The 13067-nt window shown below is 35.2% G+C and overlaps 1 pseudogene across 1 annotated transcript; it reads right to left on the reverse strand.

Annotated features, from left to right (window-relative positions):
- Positions 1-380: 380 nt before the first annotated feature.
- On the reverse strand, positions 381-2752 carry LOC149251596 (1-aminocyclopropane-1-carboxylate synthase 7-like; annotated as a pseudogene). The gene is made up of 4 exons (XR_016265996.1): positions 2416-2752; positions 2163-2294; positions 1822-1982; positions 381-1624 (listed from the first exon to the last, which is right to left on the reverse strand). The product of XR_016265996.1 is annotated as a 1-aminocyclopropane-1-carboxylate synthase 7-like (transcript).
- Between the last annotated feature and the right edge of the window lie 10315 nt (positions 2753-13067).

Genomic DNA, 13067 nt, shown 5'->3' on the forward strand with positions numbered 1-13067 from the left:
TTGATAATAGAAGTGTCAAGTTTGTATTTTATTGATATATATTTATATTTATTAATTAGTTTCTACTTATTTTAATTATGGAGAATTTTTTTAATTAAATATTTTAATTAAAATTATTTAAAACCAGGACTTTAAATATAAATTTTTAAAAATTATATACATAATTATTTTAATTTTAAAAAATTTAATAAAATATTTTAATTAAATTTATTTGAGTTTGAAAAATCCGAAAAACTCTGCTTTTCTTACTTTTCGTTGTTAATGGAAGGTCTACGCTCTTTCCTCCGCGCAGCTCTTCTTCGCAGGAAGTTACCGCCAAGATATTGCGAGGGTAATGCAAAGAATTGGCCCATTTGGCCGATGTCACAATGGTTTAAAACTATGGTTCAAATATATATATATATTTAGTACGAAGAATAAAAAAAATTTAAATCCTACGATAAATATAAAGAACAGTAGTGATGACATTGTCATGCCACTGATCATAGACTGGGTAACCCACAATGGGAAGTCGTATTGGTATTAAATTAAAAGTCGTATGAAAAAATGGTTAATAAACCACAACTTTCAAATCGCGTTGTGTGACATCCGGGCTGGTTGCTTCTCCCAGCCGTAGATATCCGTTGGAATGGACGTCCATCGATCTCACCGAACAATCACCCTCAATGAGCGAACAATCAACATCAATGAGCGAGTATGCTTGATCCAACGGAATTTCTGGTTAACACCATCTGCATGCAATTCATATGTCCCCTCCTTATTATGTCGCTCATTCGATCTCCTGCAATACATAAAGAACTGAATCCGATTCAACGATTCTTGCACCGTCTGATCGCTCATATTGGCAAAGCAGAACCTAAACCACCCGGGCTCACTGCAATGACAAGAAGAACCGGGAGAAACATTCAAGGCAACCTCTTTTAAGATTATCTTCCACAGTATAATCTCTCCTTCTTCGTTACGGGATCGCAGAAGATGTCTGAGATCCACCCAACAGAACAAACCTGCGTTGCTCTTTAGGCAATCGATGCCGGCTTCACGCAATCCAGAGACGAACATCTCCTGTCTCTTTCGTAGCCTCTTACTATTCTCTGCTAAATATTTTCTTACAAATTCCGTGTTCGATAGCATAGAAGCGATCAGGTGTTGTGTCTGCGAAGAAACCAAGGAAAAACTGGACATTCTACGAGCAGCCGTAACCACCGTATCGTTGTAAGAGTAAATTACTCCGACTCGGAAGCCCGGCAGTCCTAGGTCTTTCGACAGACTGTAAACAATGTGAACACGCTCTCTTTGGGAAATATTTTCAGTGGCCAAAATCTCTGCAATACTTGTGAATTCCGGAGTTGAAAAGACTGATCCCGAATAGATCTCGTCGCAAACAAGATGAATGTTCTTCTCTGACACAAAAGAAAGCAACTTTCTTAGAGTGGCAGCCTCCACAGTGGTTCCTAATGGGTTTGAAGGATTTGTTATCAAAAGGCCCTTCACTTGTATATTCTGAGAAGTGGCCTGCTGATAGGCAGCTTCAAGGGCAGGTACCGTTATCTGGAAACCGTTATCACTACTGCAGTGGACAGGTATGAGCTCCACCCCTGTCCGCCATTTTAGATCTCTGTCAAAACTGCAGAAACAAAAAGATTCATTCAGTCATGCTTTTGAAATTCTAGCACACAATGATTAGTGGAGGGACAATTCAAAATATTTTGCCATTTTTATGGCGTAATGTGGCATTGAAGTGAAATATTTTGTGCTGACATATATCCATAATTTGATACCAGCATGGCAGCACTAAAATCATATTTGATTATGACAGCTTACCCTGGGTAATATGGCGTTGGTACTAGAAAGGCTTCTCCAGGATCGGCTAGACAGAATGTCAACACCTCGTGGGCTGCAGTTGCTCCTGCAGTGAGAACAATTCTATCTCTTTCAAACTTTGCTTTTCTTCCTCCAACTTCTTCCATAAACATAGCGATTGCCTGAGTCAACCGTTAACCATAGTAAGTCAATAACCATTAACTCCGTTGCAGAGACAATGGCATTCGGTTAATTGCATTTTTTAGAGGCTCGCATTTCACATGTACTGTTTGATTAACAGGAAAGAAATTCAAGCTTAGTTGGGAACATGCCAAGTTTGTAAACGAGTTACAATTCTATACCTTTCTGCATCCTGGGAGGCCATGGTAATCTTGATAGAGAGCGATTTCCTTAAAACTTGACGCGCCCTCCTCGGCGCAGATCGATGCCTTCGGATGCTCAAGTAACCAGTGTTCCAGCAAATCAAATGACAACTGCATGCAATTTGAAACATGTTAAGTATCATCTAACTCGACGCACTCAAAATTGGTTTCGAGCACAAATGCGTGTGAGAAATGATAGAATATATATGAATAGATATGTGATGTTATCTACCTGATTCTCTGCCAAGCCCATTTGGACGATTCCAGAAGGGTTGTTTATTGGATGGTAGGGATTAGCGTCATACTCCTTCCAGCCGTCAAAATAGGGAGAGTCTTCCCCATGAGCATTAGACGTCGCCAACGATGAAAGGGGGGCTCCTCTTGCTGGCAATCCCTTAGGAGCGTGTTGTTGCTGTTGTGATGTTTGGCTGTCCATCTATATATATTTACCTGAAAATCCCAATTCGCAATTATCCTTGGCTTTATGGCAACTATATCCCACTTAGCACCTCTGTGTCTTTCGGTTGCTTCTGAACGAAGTATGCACAACAGCGGGCTGTGATTGTAGCTTTTACAAGCGACTACTTTGTGTGGAGCGAGGGGAAGCCATTGCATTATAATGTCATGAATGACGTGTAGAAGATGTCTGGCTGGAGATGTCTTTGTTTGATCGCCGGCTCTCTTGATGTCTGACTGCTGGAGAAATTTGACATGTGCGCGCAATTGAAAGTCAAATTCAGCGGAGACGGTTACGAAAACGGATGGCCGCCCACTTGAATCATGGACTTTTAAAACCATTTTAGACAAAATTGCAAGTCGAGAGTAGATAGAATTTTATTCTAAATTTCTTCTGTATTCAACGTAGAAAAAAATCACCGACCTGCAAACCTAACGGAAATTCGGGGGGGAAGTTGAAAACACACTTGCCATCCAGTCAGACTTGGAATTTGATCATATTATGTCTACCCATCAAAACTGACGAGTGCTATTAGACTACTGAGGCAAGTTGACAACCGTATTTGTTGGCTTTTTAATCAAATTCAATCGCTGTATGTGGTGCACAGAAAAGGCTTATTGATATCTCTGTCAGGATAATCCAGTTAATCCGTGAAATAGACTTAATATGATATATACAAATTAAATAATATGGAAAAACATAATTCCTTAAATAGTTATATATAATACGAATCCATATACCCTAAAACCAGTGGCAAAAAGTTGAGCGTGAAAGACAAAAGGAACTTGTCTCTTTAGTGCATTTTCAGAATGTCCGAAGGGCGTTTAAAGCTGGCCTTAAACTAAAAGATTAGGGAGGACTAATTTGCAACTATGTCACTTTCTGAAGGGCGTTTAAAGCTGACTATAAACTAAAAAAATTAAGGACTATATTTTAACTGTGGCACATTTATAGCAGTACTTTTATTAACAGTAAATGAAATTTAAAAGTTTACATCCCATTGTGTGGCGTTGTATGTGTGTATAATTTGGAAGCTAAATAAGATTTATTTTTATATGTAATTTTTTTAATATAAATTTTTATTTTATGTTTACAAATGAATCGTATTAGCATATTTTTGTTATTTTTTGGGATTTCAAATATTAATTATTATAAATTTTTAAATTTACATTTATTTTTTTTATTTACTTAACATAATTATGTAATTATCATGTAAATTATTAAATAATAAATGTCATATATATATAATGGAGGAAATATATATATATAAAATGGAGGAAATTATGTCAATTGATATACTGCTAATATGGTTGAGCTAGTTTATATTTTATGTCAATTTTCAATTTTTGTAATCGTTTTTAGTCTCTTCTAAATAGTAATTAAGCAGATAGTTTGCCTATTTTGGAATAGGGTTACCCAATTTAATTTAGTTATGAACAATTATTAGGTGGATTAAGATAATGGTAGAGGATTTAACCTCCATAAAATACTCTAGAATATTCTTAGTAGTAGTCATAAATCAAAAGTTGAAATTTATCTAAAAAGTTGAGATTCACTTTCTTCCCTTCTAATTAAACTGGCTATTTAAAACAAAAGGTCATATGAAAATACTTTATGGTTTTTTGGGCATGTAGTATTAGTAGGTCATGGTATTGACCCATGTTATTGTTAAAAAAACTATTTACAATTTGAAAATCTCCATTGTAAAACTAGGTCGAATATCCATGACGAAGAATTTTGTTACATGCTATTCTAAATATATATATGTTTAATTCATATATTAATTATTTTTTATAATTAATAGTAATAGTAACTATATCAATTTAATATAAAGCTATAACTTAGTTAATTTTTATGATTTTTATAAATATTGACAAAGTGAAATGTATCATAGCCAATTTTTCTAAATCCATAAATATATTCTTGTTATTTAATTTATATAATTGTACTAGTTTAAATTATATTTAGTATTGAGTTAGGAAATTATTTAATGATACTATATTTATTTTTCATCACTTTATAAATACAAATTAATATCTATAATGGATAGAACATTGATTCATTCATGCATAATGTCATATATAATATATCTCATGATATCCCCCCAATGTATCTTGTCTGACAATATCGGTCGAAGCCTTAACCAAGCTGAGATAGGACTAGAGGTGTTAGGACCTGCAGTCCGTGTGACGAGCAGGGCGACTCCACCGCACGAAGGACGTGCAAAATATGAAACGAAATGAGCCAAGTAACGAGTTTATAAGGTGTTGGATGAGTTGGGCAGGCCGACCCTCCTCTTGGGTGAGACAACACATGTTGAACGAGTCAGCTTGGGCATTTGGTGTGGGTCGGTCAGGTGACATAACCCACCACCCGCCCGTATATATTAGAAGGTGTTTGGAGGCAAACGACCATCATTCGATCACACGAGTTCGAACAAGGAGTTCTACAGTGCGTGGATGAACTCACACGACTGGCGAAACTCGGGTGGAAAACTCGTTCGGAAAGTCGTTTGAGAAGTCATTCAGAAAGTCGTCTGAGAAGTCATTCGAGGAATTCATTCGAGAAGTCATTCGAAAGGTCATTCGAGAATTCGTTCGAGAAGTCATTCGAAAGGTCGTTCGAGAATTCGTTCGAGAATTTGTTCGAAAGGTCGTTCGGGCAGAACTCGGGCGGGGTCGTTTGGGCGACCCGAGCGAGGTCGTCTGGCAACCCGGGTGAGGTCGTTCATGCGACCTGAGTGAAGTCATGTGGCGACCCGGGTGAGGCCGTTTGGGCGAATCGGGTGAATTCGTGTGGCGACTCGGGTGAATGAGTTGGTGAATGGGTGGACGTGCGGACATGCAGCCGGGCGAGGGTGCGCCGTGCACGCCGAAACAAAGAATCGTGCGGACGGGTGACTGGGTGAGGGCACACCATGCACGACGAAACGGTGGAAACTGTGAAGTGTTGAGATTGTGAACGGAGGTGTGACTCGTGCATAGGCACCCGTGTGTGGCGACTTGGTTACGACGAGGCGCGCCCAAGTTGGGAAAACAACATGATCGTGCGATGAGGTGAACAAAGGGTTGGTGAGTCGTGCAGCGACCGTGCGGAGGCACCGACAAGCTGGGCAAACAAGTTTTCCGAAGTTGGAAATTGGCTAAGTGTAAATTTGGGGTTTCCCAATATTTAACTTGTACTTGTAAAAGAAGATTATATATATTGATTCGGGCAGACTCATATTGCAGGGAGTTGCCCTCCCTTTATACTGTTGTCCATTTCTCTTGTATAATGTTGTTTATGTGAATGTTATGGGCTTTCACTTATATAAAGGAACACATTAATAATACTTGGTTACGAAACACAAACTAAGTAGGATAAGTGGAATGTTAGGCGTAGTCTACAATTGTAAGTATTGGTGAAAAGAAAACGATTGATAGTGCCGCACCTCGCTATAAGCGGTTGAAAGACTACCGCAGGTGTAGGGGCGTGACAAGAGGGGTTGGATGATGAGTCCGTCCCTCATCTCCATGAAGTGCTCCACGTAGAAGGCATCTTCGAACGTAACCCGCCTTGAGGGTTTGTCTAGATGATCTGTACAAACTGCTTGTAAATGTCATCTTGGATGATCTTGTTAACTCTTACCTAGAAAGTAAGAAGTGGCCCACATATCCATCTTGACATCAGGCAATACCAACGAGGTCGATATGAGCTTGGGGCGATCTCGCTTCAAAACCTTGCAGTGATTACACTCGATGCCTATCCTTAGACTGGAGCTTAAGGCAGGCAGGATGGAGGCATCTGGATAAGGGTGTTGCTAATATATAGTACCAAGCTCACATCATCGAGTTCACCTAGGTGAAAGACTACTAAGTAGCCCCTTGAGGGACCACCCTTCACCAGTGGCCCCATTATTTCTCAAGAAAAGTTGCCTTGCTCCCTAACCCTAGTAAGAACCATGTTGAGTGACACTTCCTCCCCTGATTGGGCTAGGGGCAGTTTGCACCATACACACAAAACTGCTATTTGCTTTTGATTTACATATTGAGTTTTTAGGATGCTGCCAAACAAAGACACCGAGAGAAACAGATCACCCTGGATTTTTGGGGAATACAATCCCCGGAAGCACGGCTGCGCGTCGAAACACTAAAGGATATCCCAGAATTTGAATTTGTGTGTGTAGGCAACTACAATATATAGTGCACAAATTCTGCAAAAGGACCGGAAAAGAAACACGAATAAATACGCACGTTTACCGAACCTGAGGACAAAGGTCGAAAGCTTACATGCTAACATCCAATATAATGTTAACATTATGATTTGCTATAAGTATAACATTGATTTCTTAATAGTCCCGAAGGTTGTACTAGCTTATTTTCAAGCTTCATATTATTATTTTTATGAATTTTTTTTAGACTAACCTTTAAATTAGCTATTAGCTAAGCAATTTAACAAGAATTAGACCACACCAATTTGAAGAGCGTTATGTTTAAACTAAAAAGTATATGGATAATGGGTGTTTAAACATTTGAAGAGTGTTATGTTTAAAATAAAAAGTAAATAAATAATGGGTGTTTTTGGTTTAAAATACAAAATAAGTGAATAATATATTTCTTCAAGTAAAACTCATCATTTCAGGATAGCTAAATGCACAATATGAAATGAATGATGCATGATAGGAAATATCTCCATTATTCATAAATAAGAGATAAAGAGAGGATCCATTATCATAAAATATACGCCAGCTTGTCATAAGTTATATAATTAATAAATTAATAATGAATAAGGTTAAATATTTTTAATATATGTGTTTTTTTGAGGAATTTTCTTCCATGCGATAAAGGATTTTCTAAAGGTTTTATTTTAAAGAAAATAAATGTTAATTTAAAATTATCTTTGATATCAAAATCTATTTTCTTTGTTTTTCTAATTATGAAAGCTCATCTTATACTTAAATAATCTATTCATCAACATTTTTTAGATAAGAGAAATGAAATATCTTTATTGATAACAATAAGCTTTAATTGGATGTTTGTTATAATTAAAATCTATTAGAGATTGTAGATCCTATTGGAGGCTCAAGTCATAGTTATGGGTGAGATGGGTAACCTTCACTTTGTGGACCTATCGTCAATAAAGTGCACACAAATACAAAAATATCCATCCCAGTTACAAGTTCAGATGGCACAACATCTTGGAATGAAACATCAACATTTGGACTATGGATGGTTGGTATGAGGTTCTTCCTTCTATGGAAGAAGGAACCAAATGTTGCAGGTCTCCTCTATTGCTTCTACAATATGGCTATTTTCATTCGAGTTGTCATCATAGTAGCATAGTAGAAACATGATGGATTCCTAAATTGACAATGAGATCCAGGTGGAGTACACCCATTTGAGGCTATGATATGGAAAGGCTTCGACACCATGAAGATAATTCCCTTGGTCTACTTATATGATGAAAATAAGGTTTGGGATCTAGGATTCATATAATGGGTGAATTGCTTCACCATGCAATAGACCTTGAATGGAAATCACAGGGTGAAACATATGAATGAGCAACAATGAAATATAACTACCCCTATCTATGGAGTGAGCCAAACAAAGATCAAACCCCATTATTGTGCTTCGCACTTATAAAGTTACAATTTTCAAATTATTCTACAACCAATTACTCAAAGAGAAGAAAATGAACATTAAATCTTCAATTGATCAGTAAGTAAGCATACTTTGCATTTGCATTGTTTGCAAGTAGTCTACCTGATACAAAATGGTGATAATTTTCCCACCGAGTCAATTTTGTGGACTCGAAAGCACCTATGTATCCATTTCTTGCTTGGGGAGGGTTGTTGAATGAGATGGAAGTTACATGGACAAGTGGATATCAAATTGAGTTAGAAACACATATTTTTGAGTGGGGGTTTTGAAGGAGAAGTGCCAAAGTTATACTTGGAGTACAAGCAAATGTTATTAAGGTTATTTCTTCTATATTCTTATTATTGACTATGGAAATGAATTTTTTTTCTAAGAAAATGGTTCAAAAACTTGTCTTCATAGGGCTTAAAATGTTTTAAATAAGGAAAATATTTCATTATGATAGCATAGTAAGAAATTTTTGTCGATAGTTTCTTGTTCAATTGAATATGGGAACAAGGAGCTTTTAGTTAATGTGAATATCAGTTTCTTAATGTGACCCTATGAGCTAGGAATTTTGATGAGGAATGGATTACATTACAGTAGAGTGCTTCATAGTATAGCATAGTAGAGTGTGACAGTGATGCAAGATGTAGTTGTGTTAGTGTTATACAATGGATATATGTCAGAGGGTTCTATAGGAATATATGGAATCTTGGTATTCATATACAAGTTATGGATTACTTGAGTAAAATAAATCTTAGGAATGGAGGAGTGTAATGTTGCTTTCTGAATGATCAATTAATTTAAATATTTAATATCGCTTTAGTGAAACATTTGTAGGGTGATGTAATTAAAAAATGTGTTATTAAGTGAATATGGAGAAATGAGGAGGAAAATGTATAAATCCGCTTGTGTATTATTATTGAATGGGAAGAAGGTTAAAAGGGGAATCCATGGTATTGTAATGATACAAGTTATAAAAAGAGAATTGGAGCTCACTTCTGAGCATGCAGTGGTTATTAATTATTATATTTGTTTCGAGAACTCTTGTAGCTTGAGAATATGAGTGAGAATCGATGTGAGGAGGTTTAGTTTCTATGGTGAGAAGTCCACCTTAGTTGATCCAGCCAAATTGGTTTCGATATTGAATTTATCTATCCTAATTGATCAATAGGAGGATTCACCCATACTTCCTCACTAGTGCTTCACTTTTCAGAATGAGGGATCACTCAGATCATTCATTAGTGCTTGATAAGGAGACAAAAAGGGAAGGACCAATTAGGTTTTTCATAAGTGTTAAAGATTGAAGACAATGTTATTAAATATAGACTGAATAGTAGTTTTTTATAGAGCTACTACTAGGCTCTAATCATTGTCATAATTTATATCTTTTTGAAAAAACCAAGTTACCTGCAACCAATTATGCCATTTTCTTGCATGCTATCGGTTTCATATTTTACTAATGAGCATGTAATACCATATTTTATATTAATAAATAATTTGGATGAGTAATTATTGTTCATCATTATTGAGTTTTATTGTTTTATATAATGGATACAATTTTCATTCTTTAATGCATGTAACGAAAAAATCCCATCAAAATGATTTTTTTTTACTTTACATTCTAAGTGTTTAACAAAATGTCAGCATGAAAAGTGTTTTTCAAATTTCCCATTTTTTTTTAAATTATTGCCATTTTAAAAAAAAGGGACATTACATACTAAACATGCTCTAAAGCAGTATATTGACGGTTTCGGTTTTTTACTAGCTAAATCTTTTTGGATTCTATATTCGAAATTGCCATAACATTGCATTTTATTATTAAAGGAATACCATTGCTCCAAATAATATGAATCTAGTATAGTGCACCATTTGCAAGTTGCATTATGTTTTGTAATCATGCACCGAATCCTTTATTTGATGCAAAAAAAATTTATTGAAATTTACAATAAAGAATTCATTATACTACGACGTTGAATGAGTAAGGTAGCATTGGTGCATGACATATGATGGAGCATCATAACGACATTGTTGCACCATAAATAATTATATGGGTGCGGAATTTACCATAGAAAAATGAGGCTAGGGTGGTTTCTATTTTATGATATAGCAAACACAGATCCCTATGTGCTATATAAAGGACCTACACACCAATGATTCTAGGCTACCTATTGAACTTTATGTTTAAAATTGCGTTTCTTTACTAAAGGATCAATAGGGAACCAAATAACATGAATCATCGTGACAATGGCATTTCTTGTTGTTTGACATAGCACGTTGTTTTCTATGCTTATTACTTTTTACAAAAATCATGATCGTATGTTTTATTCCATGCAAAACTTTAGAATCTTTTATTTGTCAAGGAAGTGCACTAAATTTATAGAGTAGAAACAATGCACCATATATGATGGAACATTGTAACGACATCAATGCTCCACAAATGACGGAGAACTGTAACTATACCAGCGTTCTAATTAACATGCAATAGCATGGATATGGTGGTCTTTGTTGTCTACTATAGCAAATTATAGCTAGTGCATGAGCTATTAAAGGCATACCAATGGATTTACCACATTATTTCGTTAAACATAAAATGTTGATAGATACAATATAGATATATATGTGTGTATTTTATAATTTCAATTTCTAATATTTTTATGTGTTTGTAACTAGGTTAATATTGTATGTGAATTAAAGATGATGAACATGAGGAAAAAAAAAATAGTATGAAAAATAGGTTCACATGTACAAATTTGTAGGTGAATAGGTTGAAATGTACAACTTTGTATGTGAATGGGAGGTTAGAGGTGGAGAGGGAGATAATTCATCTCCCTATGAGATATTAGAGACATCTCATATTGAGAAATGTTTACCTCCTCAAGCTTTTTGAGGTCACTACATCATGCAAGTTAGGGATTCACGGTCAGTGTTGATATATCATATCATTCCATAGAGGAGGATATTGAGTTTATCATCATATTTTCTATGAGGGAGGAAGTCTAGTGCTTCCCTAATTTACCACTCAACATTTTAGGAGATATCCAATTGGCATATATGCAAAGATATGTCATCCTACACATTGTTCATGTTATAGACTTCTAAGTTTTTTTTCAGGTTGTGAATAGATTCATTTTCTATAGAGGATGTTTGGTTCTTGTATCTTATTTTCCTGTCAATGACACATGTTATCTTTGATGGGAAGCACAAAAGTTTCTTTTTGATGGACTATGTAAATAGTTTAGTTTAGAGTCCCTCTCTAATTAAAAACTTATAACTACTTTTCTGATATTTTTCCTTTACTTTATATTGTTGTCACTATGTTTTCTATGGGAGGTTATTCTTCCCACTTATTTCATAGTTATTTAATTTATTTTTTGAGAAGCTTCATGAAAATCAACTAATAGTACCTCACTTCTGTCCTAAACCTATGAATGATGCATGTATGCACTTCTGGGGGCAATTGTTTCATAAGCGGGGCCAAGTAGAAAGGTTGTATACTTCAATTCATAAAGAGATATATGATTTTTGGTTAGAGAGGAACATCCTTTGCTCAATAGTATACAATACACATATATTGGGATTGGTTGAAAAGGATGTCTAAACATCTTATTTACTCTGATTGATCCACTAGATGGTTGAGGTGACATTGTTGTTATGTTTTGAGAATTTTAGTTGTATATGTTTTCCTATTATTTCGTGAAAATGAAAATTATTGCAACAATTTCTTTTCAATTATCTTATCATTAATATCCATTTTTTTGTTGATATTGGCAAATGTTTTGGGTAAAATCTCCCCACCCCCCAAAACTAGATGAAGAGATGTACGAGGCACATCAAAATCCTCTAGTACATAAAAAAATATTCAAAATAGGCTTTGAAATCATGTGGTATATTGCATATGTAATTTAATTGCTAGGTGGGGAATGGTACCTGTAAATGTCCAACAAATATTACAAGATCCATGTTCATATGAAATGGATGAAGCTTATTTGTGATGTGACATCATTAATGTGTCATGTTGTTAATGTCCCCAACCTCATTCAAATATTGATGGATGGTGCTCATTATAATTAATTTGGACCCTTCTCTTAGGATGATGCTCCTAATCTTGCACCTCCTAATACTCCACCACCTAGTCCTATATTAGATCCATCTACATACTTTGTCCTCCTTCACTACATCATTCTCCACCATTAGATCATTCACCAAATCAATCAACATCCCCTTATCCTTCTTAACCACAAGATTCTCAACCACATATTCCTACATTTTTTTGACTAAAATCCCCTTCTCCTCATCCACTATATGATTCTCCACCACTATAACATGCTTATTTCCTTAGTGCTCGATTATATAGGGTACAATTGATTTTTATTCTTCATGACCTTAGAAATCAACTTTGATACCACTTTGTTACATACTCCTCAATGACTTATAGAGTTTATGGGGTAGCCAAAATTTTGTTATTATTTTTACTAGTTTGACAATAAGCATTGATACCCCTTTATCATATACTCCTACTAAGTTTATCCATGCTCACTTGAAAAAACACAAATTTCATCTCTCATATATTTTTCAAACACTTTACATGTAAATATTTCTTTAAATACATTGTATGCAACCAATTGAGAAGTCTTATTATTTTAGGCATTTTGTCAAATATTTTGTATGAAATCAAAGAAGGAACATTGGTTTGATTCCACTTCTAACATACTAATTTAAATATATCACTCAATCATGCAACTTTTTATTTACGTCCTTAAGGTATTTTATAAAATAGTTCTCATGCAAATTGTAATAAAACACTTT

This window comes from Pinus tabuliformis, chromosome 7, assembly GCF_031772625.1.
Source record: "Pinus tabuliformis cultivar Carrire ecotype Pingquan chromosome 7, CPIR1, whole genome shotgun sequence".
NCBI classification, from domain to species: domain Eukaryota; kingdom Viridiplantae; phylum Streptophyta; class Pinopsida; order Pinales; family Pinaceae; genus Pinus; species Pinus tabuliformis.